The sequence below is a fragment of the Elephas maximus genome, chromosome 26 (assembly GCF_024166365.1).
Source record: "Elephas maximus indicus isolate mEleMax1 chromosome 26, mEleMax1 primary haplotype, whole genome shotgun sequence".
In the NCBI taxonomy this organism is placed as follows: domain Eukaryota; kingdom Metazoa; phylum Chordata; class Mammalia; order Proboscidea; family Elephantidae; genus Elephas; species Elephas maximus.
In genome coordinates, this window is record NC_064844.1 from 20804443 (window position 1) to 20814872 (window position 10430).

The window sequence follows — 10430 nt, forward strand, 5'->3', positions numbered from 1 at the left end:
TGTTGTCAATTTGATTCCTGTGTATTCCATCTGTCGAGGTCCATGTATATAGTGGCTATTTATGTTATTGAAAAAAGGTATTCACAATGAAGAAGTCACTGATCTTGCAAAATTTTATCATGTGATCTCCAGCATCGTTTCTATCACCAAAGCTATATTTTCTAACTACCAGTCCTTCTTCCTTGTTTCCAACTTTCAAATTCCAATCACCAGTAATTATCAGTGCATTCTGATTGCGTGTTTGATCGATTTTAGACTGCAGACGTTGGTAAAAATCTTTAGTTTCTTTATCTTTGGCCTTAGTGGTTGTTGGGAGTCTTGGTCATCTAGTGCTGCTATAACAGATATATCACAAGTGAATGGCCTTAACAAAGAGAAGTTTATTCTCTCTTACTCCAGTAGGCTAGAAGTCTGAATTCAGGGCGTCAGCTTCAGGGGAAGGCTTTCTCTCTCTGTTAGCTCTGGAGTAAGGTCCTTGTGATGCATTAGTCTCCCCTTGGCCTGAGAGCATCTCAGGGCAGGAGCCTCCAGTCCAAAGGATGCACTCACTGGCTTCTTCGTGGTATGAGGTCCCTATGTCTCTCTGCTCGCTTCTCTCTTTTATATCTCAAAAGAGATTGGCTCTAGACACTATCTAATATTGTAGACCTCATCAATATAACTACCGATAATCCATCTTATTACATCATAGTGATAGGATTTACAACACATAGGGAATTTTTTTTTTTTTTGGGAGATTACATCAGATGATTAAATGGTAGACAATCATACAATCATACAAAGGAATCATGACCAAGCCAAGTTGACAGATATTTTTGGGGGACACAATTCAATCCGTGACAGTGGGTAAATGTGAATACTACTCGTATTAACTGGTCTTCCTTGTCGGCATATGGATATTATCCTATCACTGACAGCGTTGTATTTCAGGATAGATCTTGAAATGTTCTCTTGCCTAGACAATTTCGATAACTTCCTAACTTATATCCTTCCTCTACTATTGACCTCGGCTTTTCTCACAGAAGCCAGGGAGATCCATTTAAAAATCAAACCAAGCCAATCAAATCAAATCAAATCAGTCTCTTCTACACTTAAATACTTTCAGTGGCTTCTTATCACATTTTGACTAAAACTCAGACTCTTCAATAAGATCTGTAAGGATCTGCAAGGTCAAGATCTGTGGTCCTTGACTCTAGCAGCACATTAGAACCACCTAGGGATATTTAAAAAAAATCAGTTGCTGAGCACCACTCTTAAAACACTCTGATTTAATTGATCTGTGTTGGGGTCTGGAGTTTATTGGTATTTTAAAAAGGTTCTTGGGAGTAGGTTCTGAAGTTCAGCTAGGTTGGAGAACCTCTACTTAGATCTTGCCTCTTCTTCCATCCTCAACTAGTGCTGCCACCCTTCTCACTCATTATGCTTTTTTTTTACTTGTTTTTTAAAAATAATTTTATTTATCCTGTTGTTGTTAAGAATATACACAGCAAAACATACACCTATTCAACAGTTTTTATACGTACAATTAGTGACATTGATTCCATTCTTCGAATTGCATGACCATTCTCGCCTTCCTTTTCTGAGTTGTCCCTCCCGCATTAACATATATCCACTGCCCCCTAAGGTTCCTATCTAATCTCTCGAGTTGCTGTTGTCAGCTGATCCCCTCTAAAACCAAAAAACCAAACCCACTGCCGTTGAGTTGATTCTGACTCATAATGACCCTATAGGACAGAGTAGAACTGCCCCATAGGGTTTCCAAGGAGCAGCTGGTGGATTCGAACTGCTGACCTTTTGGTTAGCAACCTGAGCTTTTAGCCACTGCACCATCAGGCCCCCCCTCAAAAAATATGGAACACTTCATGAATTTGCATGTCATTGTTGTACAGGGTCATGTTAATCTTCTCTGTATCATACCAGTTTTAGTATATCAAGGTAGAACTTTTTACTAGCTAAGCTAAACTATTGTTTGGTTTTAAGAAGACTTCAGGGGATATTTTTGGTTTAAGGTTTACAGATTATCTCAGGGCAATAGTTTCAGGGGTTCATCCCACATTTATGGCTCCAGAAAGTCTGAAGCCCATGATAATTTGAAATTCCGTTCTGCATTTTCCCCCTTTTCATCAGGATTCTTCTATAGAATCCTTGATCAAAATGTTCAGTAATGGCATCCAGGCACCATCCAGTTCTTCTGGTCTCATGGCAGCTGTTCATGGAGGCAATTAGCCACACATTCCATATCCTCCTCCTCCTATTCCTGACTCTCCTTCTTCCTCTGTTGTTCCAAGTGAATAGAGACCAATTGCTGTGCCTTGGATGGCCTCTTGCAAGCTTTTAAGACACCAGGCACTATGCATCAAACTAGGGATGTCCCGTGAAACCATGACCCTAAACCTCCAAACCAAGAAACCAAACCCCATGAGGTTTTTGGTTGTATATAAGCAGACTCAGCGGCTACTCCTTTTTTTTTTCCTGTTGTTGTTATAAATACATATATCACACAACTTTTGCCAATTCAACTTTTTACAGGTGTGTAACTTATTGACAGCAATTGCAATAATCGACTGTGAAACCCTAACCTTAATCAATGCAATATTTCCAACACCATTAACCCCCCTCTCTCTCCCTCCCTTCTGCCCCTAGTAACCACTAATAAATATATATTTGCCTTTTCTTGTCTTTTTATATAAGTGAGATCATGCAGTATTTGTTCTTTAGTGGTTGACTTATTTCATTCAGCATAATGTCTTCCAGCTCCATCCATACTGTAGCATGTTTCAAGACTCTATTTCTCCTATTGGCTGAGGAATATCCCATTGTATGTGTTACCGCATTTTGTTTATCCATTCATGTGGTGATGGGCATTTAGGTTGTTTTCACCTTTTGGCTATTGTGAATAGTCCTGCAATGAACACTGGTGTACAAGTATCTGTTTGAGTCTCTGCTTTCAAGTCTTTTGACTATATAGCTACGAGTGGAATTCCTGGGTTATACGGTAGTTCTATTTTTAGTTTTTTTGTGGAATGGCCACACTGTTTTCCACAACGGCTGTACCATTTTGTATTCCTACCACAAATGAGTAGCAGTTCCAATTTCCCCACATCCTCAACAACATTTGTTATTTATTTATTTTAGTTGTATCTTAGCCATCCTAGTGAGAGTGAAATGGTATCTGTGGTTTTGATTTGCATCTTTCTGATGGCTAATGGTGCTGAGCATCTTTTCATGTGTTTGGTGGCCACTTGAATGTCCTCTTGGGTGAAATGTCTATTCAAGTCAAAGACCACAGCCTTCAGTATGGATTACACCTCAACATAAGAAAACAGAAATCCTCATAACTGGACCAAAACCAACATCATATAAACAGAGGAAAGATTGAAGTTGTCAAGGATTTCATTTTACTTGAATCCACAATCAACACTCATGGAAGCAGCAGTCAAGAAATCAAAAGACACATTGCGTTGGGCAAATTGGCTGCAAAAGACCTCTTTAAAGTGTTGAAAAGCAAAGATGTCACCTTGAGGACTAAGGTGCGCCTGAGCCAAGCCATAGTGTTTTCAATAGCCTTGTATGCATTTGAAAGTTGGACAATGAATAAGGAAGATTGAAGAAGAATTGACGCCTTTGAATTGTGGTGTTGGCGAAGAATATTGAAAATACCATAGACTGCCAAAAGAACGAACAAATCTGTCTTGGAAGAAGTACAACCAAAATGCTCCTTAGAAGCAAGGATAGGGAGACTATGTCTCACATACTTTTGACATGTTATCAGGAGGAATCAGTCCCTGGAGAAGGACATCATGCTTGGTAAAGTAGAGGGTCAGTGAAAAAGAGGAAGACCCTCAACGAGATGGATTGACACAGTGTCTACAACAATGGGCTGAAGCATAATAACAATTGTGAGAGTGGCACAGGACCAGGGAGTGTTTCATTCTGTTGTGCATAGGGTCGCTATGAGTCGGAACTGACTCGATGGCACCTAACAACAACAACAACATGATATTAATGAGGCAGGACACAATCTACAGGACTAGGCTGTATCTCAAATCAATCTATTTTGAGATATAAAAGAGATTAAATAAGCGAGCAGAGATCAATGGACCTCATTATCATCAAGAAAGAAGGGCCAAGTGTGGAGCATGTCCTTTGTACCTGGGGTCCCTGTACTGAGGACCTCCTAGGCCTAGGGGAAGATTGATGCCAAGACACATGGGGATCTCCAAAGAATGCTGGGCCCACAGATGCTGAAAGGAGACAAGGACCTTTCTCCTAAATTGTGAGCTGACAGAGAGAAAAAGCCTTCTCCTGGAGATGGTGCCCTGAATTTGGACTTCCAGCCTACTAAACTGTGAGATAATAAATTTCTGTTTGTTAAAGCCATCCACTTGTGGTATTTCTGTTAAAGCACCACTAGATAACTAAGACAGTATTCTATTTACAGAGGCTTCTCCTAACCACTCAATCTAAAGTTGTCCCCCTTGTTCCTCTCTGTTGTAGTTTTCCTTATTTCTTTCTTAATGCTTGTCGCCATTTAAAAATGACATATATTTGTCTTTTAAAATCTTCGTCTCTTCCACTAGACTGTAGACTACAGAAGGACAGATTATGTTGTCTCTGTGTGTGTGTGTGTGATTCGCCTCTTAAATTCAGAGGCTAGCATAGGGCTGAGTACATAATAGGTATGTCAAGGACTGTGAAGGGGTCTGAGATGTTACTGTACTTGCAAGCTAATAAGTAAGCCTGCTATGGTTTAACGAATACTGGCAGGAGACACAAGACTCTTGGGTTAGAGACAAAAGACGTATTACTCATAGCAACAGCACTGGCCAGAGCATCAGCATTTGCATCAGCTCCTTGAATCCTAATTCCCACAGTGTGATGTTGGTGAGGTCTGGGTGACACCTGCACAAGCAGTGGGTTGCATTACAGAAGAGGAACCCTAAGCTTAGGGAACCAGAACCATTTATAATGAGCAGTTAGTCTACGTGACCTTTGCCCCAGAGAGAGACATTACCTTTATAACACCAGACAGCAAACAAACCAGCCCTTTGCTCCACCAGCAGGGAGAAATTATCTCTAACTTTCAAGGCTGTTCACTATACAAATATCCTTGCAAAGATAGTCAGGAACAAAGGCAGTTAGTGCCTCAGCTTGCAAGGGAGAGACACATGGCAAATTTTCTCCTCACAAGGTGTTACATACCTATTTGTAGAATGGGTAAATAAGTAAATAAATGCACAAGTATAACTGCTTTAGCCAAGCCCATCTCCACCATTTTCCATATATGTACTGCTTGTTTCTATCTCCTTGGTTTTGCTCATCTATCATTATTTCCTGGAGGAACAATTATGACAAAACTGCCTAGGAAAAATGCAGTGCTCCATGTCTAGCCCCTGAATTCCTTATCCCTTCCTGTTTCCTGGATTCCTGAGACCCTGTCCATAAAAAGTCTTTCCTGTACCTGTTCCCTCCCAGGTTAGCTACTCTCTGTTTCCCACATGCCATGAAGTTGAGGGATGGTTTTTCTTAGCTTGCATGTAGATATTCTGTCTGGAAGAAAAATATCTAATCAGTGTTTTCTTCTTTTTCCTAGAAATATACAGTGGGTCCTTGGGGTTCTTAAAAAAAACCAAAAACCAAACCCAGTGCCGTCGAGTCGATTCCAACTCATAGCGACCCTATAGGACAGAGTAGATCTGACCCATAGAGTTTTCAAGGAGCGCCTGGTGGATTTGAACTGCCGACCTTTTGGTTAGCAGCTGTAGCACTTAACCACTATGCCACCAGGGTTTCCTGGGGTTCTTAGGTTACTAAGAAGTAAGGTGGGAGTTTATTTTTTGATGGCACAAGGATACCCTATATGAGGATCATTCATTCTCACTGGACTTACCCTCTTTCTCCCATGACATGAATAACCACTATGTAGCTGTCTTCCCAGCAATAGCTTGTACAAATGAGATGAGCCCTGTGATTGCCCAGGTTTTCTGCCTGGACGCACTTTACAGACCAAGCACAGGGAGAGAGAACCCAAATATAACCTGGAGACCTCATGTAGTTGAAGTGTCAGAGATTGGAATTCAGGGAGACTGAAGCAGCTGAAATTTGTGGGACAGAGTACAGGAGAGGAGGGAGCTGTGCAGTGAAGGTGCTCCAGAAATCTACATGGGGTGCTTTGATTAAATACTAAGCTGTGCATATGTAGTGTAAAACTACACTAAGCCAGGCAAAGAATAACTACTGGAAACAAAACAACAACAACAAAACCAACTACCAGGAATTCGTAAGCCGAACAATTTTCAAAACTCACATCGGGTTAGATGTTCAAGTTCCAGCTAGCCAGAGTGGAAAGACCTTGGTGAGGTCTTCAGCAGAGATCTCATAAAGGTCATGCCTTAGTAGTTGGCTAAACTAGTCCTAAGGTAAAGATACTCTAGACTAGATTTCTCAACCATAGCACTACTGGAATTTTTGGGGTGGGCAATTCTTTATTGTGGGAGACTTTCTATGAATTGTAGGATGTTTAGCAGCATCCCTGGCTTCTACCCCCTAGATGCCAATAGCACCCCACCTCCTGTTTATGACAACCGAAAACATCTCCAGACATTGCTAATATCCCCTTGGGTGTGGGGCAAAATGCCACTTGATTGAGAACCACTGCTGTAGACCTACCCTAACAGAGTATAAAAACAAGCCTAAGAATTAAGTTGATCTTCGAGTAACTCAATTGTTTGCCCTCTCCTCCGCCACAAAAAACTCCAATGCTCTTTACAGAAAGAACAAAATCCAGTCACTTAACAATGTAATATCATAATGTCCAAAATCCAACAAAAAATTAGTAGGTATGTGTAAGGGTTGTATCCTTTCACCATACTTATTCAATCTGTATGCTGAGCAAATAATCTGGGAATGTGGACTATCTGAAGAAGGATGGGGCATCAGGATTGGAGGAAGGCTCATTAACTACCTTCGATATGCAGATAACACAACCTTGCTTGCTGAAAGTGAAGAAGACTTAAAGCACTTACTGATGAAGACCAAGACTACAGCCTTCAGTATGGATTACACCTCAACGTAAAGAAAACATAAATTCTCACAACTGGACCAAAAAGCAACATCATGATAAATGGAACAAATATTGAAGTTGTGAAGGATTTCATTCTACTTGGATCCACAATGCCCACGGAAGCAGCAGTCAAGAAATCAAACGATGTATTGCAGCGGGCAAATCTGCTGCAAAAGACCTCTTTAAAGTTTTAAAAAGCAAAGATGTCACTTTGAGACTAAGTTGTGCCTGACCCAAGTATTTTCAGTCACCTCATATGCATGTGAAAGCTGGACAATGAATGAGGAAGACCAAAAAAGGTTTAATGCCTTTGAATTATGGTGTTGGTGAAGAATACTGAATATACCATGTACTGCCAGAAGAATGAACAAACCTGTCTTGGAAGAAGTACAGCCAGAATGCTCCTTAGAAGTGAGAATGGTGAGACTTTGTCTCATGTAATTTGCACATGTTATCAGGAGGGATCAGTCCCTGGAGAAGGATATCATGCTTGGTAAAGTAGAGAGTCAGTGAAAGGCAGGAAGACCCTCAAAAAGATGGACTGGCACAGTGGCTCCAATGATGGGCTCAAGCATAGCAAGGATTGTGAGGGTGGCACAGGACTGGGCAGTGTTTTGTTCCGTTGTACACAGGGTTCCTATGAGTCGGAACCAACTTGCCAGCACTTAACAACAAAAACATGCTAATAAGCAGGAAAATGTGACCTATAATCAGAAGAAACTAGAGTCACAAGAGTCAGATCTAGAAATGACAGAGATTATGGAAATAGCATACAAGGAATTTTAAAAGTTTATTGTAAAGCTTAGTCATGTGACTTGCTTTGCTCAAATGAATGTTAGTACACTTGTGGTTCTTGTTTTCTGGTGCTCAGCCACAGTTTTAGCGTAGCAGTAAGTCATTAACACAACTAAGTATCCTCCTCATATGTTACCCAACCTCTTTATATAATTAATTGGTGGTTAAAAAAAATCTTGAGACTTCTGGCCAACATGGCACCCTAGACAGAAGCACTACGCTGTCCCTCTACAGCAAAGACCCGAAAAACTAAACAAAACAGAGACAAATGTCATTCCTGGAACCTGAAGTGTTCAATGAAGAGATAAAGAACTCAGCCAAGCACCAAATGGAATAAGAAACTGACAGAGGGCAGAGAGCAATGAGAGCGACGTGCAGAGGACCCCATCAGCTAACGCAGCACGGATCCACCATCTTGGACTCACGGTTGGGATTGGCAGACAGGGAGCGCAGGAAAGCAGCTTCTTGGAACTCCCAGCAGGAGCAGAGCACCGAGTAACCAGCGATACACACTTTCCCACCCCCAATCTCTCCCCGCTGCTCTACCTCTGAGCTTGCTGGCTGGCTGCGGTGGCTCAGCTGGCTGGAAAGTGCAGATCAGTGCAGCTTGGATTTGCCCCACCCTCGTTGGAGATTGGCAGACAGGGAGTACAGGAAAACAGCTTCAAGAAGTTCCCAGGAGGAGACAGAGCACCAGGTAACGAGCGATATACGCTTTCCTAACCAGCCCCCCTTCTCCCCCCTCCCCCGCCTTTAGCCCCCTCTGCTTCCCGCCAGCAGCATTCTCTTGGCTGGGAGGCAACTGCTTTGGCCTCAGGCTGCTTGGATTTGCCCTGCCCACGCGGGCCAGGCCCCTGAGCTGGCCTTGGTTCTTTCCATCTCTTTTGGTTTCTTCTGTGCCTCCTACCACCTCCCCTCCTTTCTCTGGAACAGCTGGCTCCATGTGCCATCTTTGCTTCTTCTTGAAAGCCTGTGAAGCCACACTCAATTGGAGAATTACTCCCCTGGCCTGTGACACCACATTGCTGTGATCCCTGAGGCTTTTTTTCCCTTTGTTTTGCTTTGTTCTGCTTTCTTTTCGCAGCTTGGGAGCCCCTCCTAGCTGGGCTGCACTGCGCGGTTTAGGAGCCACTCCCCCAATCTGCGCAGCCTCCTAGGTGGGATCCTTGGGGGCATTTCTTTTTGTCTCTTCTTCCCTTTCTATCTTTCTTGATTTCTCAGTTGTCATCTCTCTACATTTCTTTTCCTATCTCCTGAATACCTGGTGCTGTGTGACATATATACCTCCCTCTATCCAGGCTCCAGGCAGCCCAGGAGCCACTTTCCTGGTCTTAGCAGCCTCACCAGTGGGACTCCAGGACTCCTGGGGGCTTGTCTTTTCCAAATTTTTATCTAGTTATTTTTTTTATTTCTTTTTCTCTGTTTCTCAGCTTTTCATCTCTCCACTCCAGTGGCAAGCTCCCTTAGCCCCCCCTTTTTTTCTTTGCTTTTGGCTCCTGTTTCTCTCTTCTCTCTCCTCTTTCCCATACCCCTATTAGCTCCACACATCACAACCTCTGCCCTCTTTCCTGCCTACCTGCACTGTGCATTGAACATCCATCCCCAAGCAGCACAGGCATGGCCTACTGGAACCTGCCAGGACTGATTGCTGGCCCACCCTGTCGGCCCTAGTATGTGCCACAAACAACCCATCCCAGCCCCTCCCCTTCAGCTGGACCTGCCCTGCTGCACCATAGCTGAATGACTGGCCCTGCCCATTGGACAAGAAGGTGAAAAGTTTTGTGACAACAGACGAGCAAACAACAAAGGATGCACAGCCCGTCTGCTCAGACTTAACCAAATAAAACAAAAAAGGAGGATGAAACAAACAAATCTATAATCAAGGATTGATGAAAATAACTACTGAAAGTCCTGAAGACAGCAGACAATATCAAAACATATTAAAAAAAACAGGACAAGATAGTTCCAGTAGGAATCCAAAATAAAACACCAGATGACTTTCCAGTAGAAGAAAAGGCACTAGAACTACCTGACAGGGAATTCAGATCTCTAATATTCAGAGCAATTCAGGAGTTGAAGCAAAAGCAGACAAAAATGAGCAAAAAACAGACAAATTTATGGAAAAGGTAGACAAATTCATGGAAAAGACAGACTGAAAAATGGGACAATTCAGGAAAATAATACAGGAGCAAAATGCCAAAATAAATTCACAACTAGAAATCATACAAAAACAACAATTAGAAATCCAAAAGATAAACAACAAGATTTCAGAAATGGACAGTGTCATAGAAGGGGCGAGGAGCAGGTTTGAAACGACGGAAGACAGAATCAACAAACTTGAAGATAAACACTTGGATACAACTCTCTTTGAGGAAAAATCAGAAAAAAGAATGAAGAAAAATGAAGAAACCCTGAGAGTTACGTGGGATAAACAATCAAAAGCAAAAATTTATAAGTGATCAGAGTTCCAGTACAGGGAGAGAAAACAGAAAGCACAGAGAGGGTCATTGAAGAATTGCTGACAGAAAACTTCCCTAATATCATGAATGATGAAAAGCTGACCATCCAAGAA

General features: G+C 42.1%; 1 non-coding gene across 1 annotated transcript; it reads right to left on the bottom strand.

Annotated features, from left to right (window-relative positions):
• Positions 1-1844: 1844 nt before the first annotated feature.
• Positions 1845-1946, bottom strand: LOC126068205 (U6 spliceosomal RNA). Its single transcript, XR_007515575.1, has one exon. It is a non-coding gene; the product is annotated as a U6 spliceosomal RNA (small nuclear RNA).
• Positions 1947-10430: the final 8484 nt, after the last annotated feature.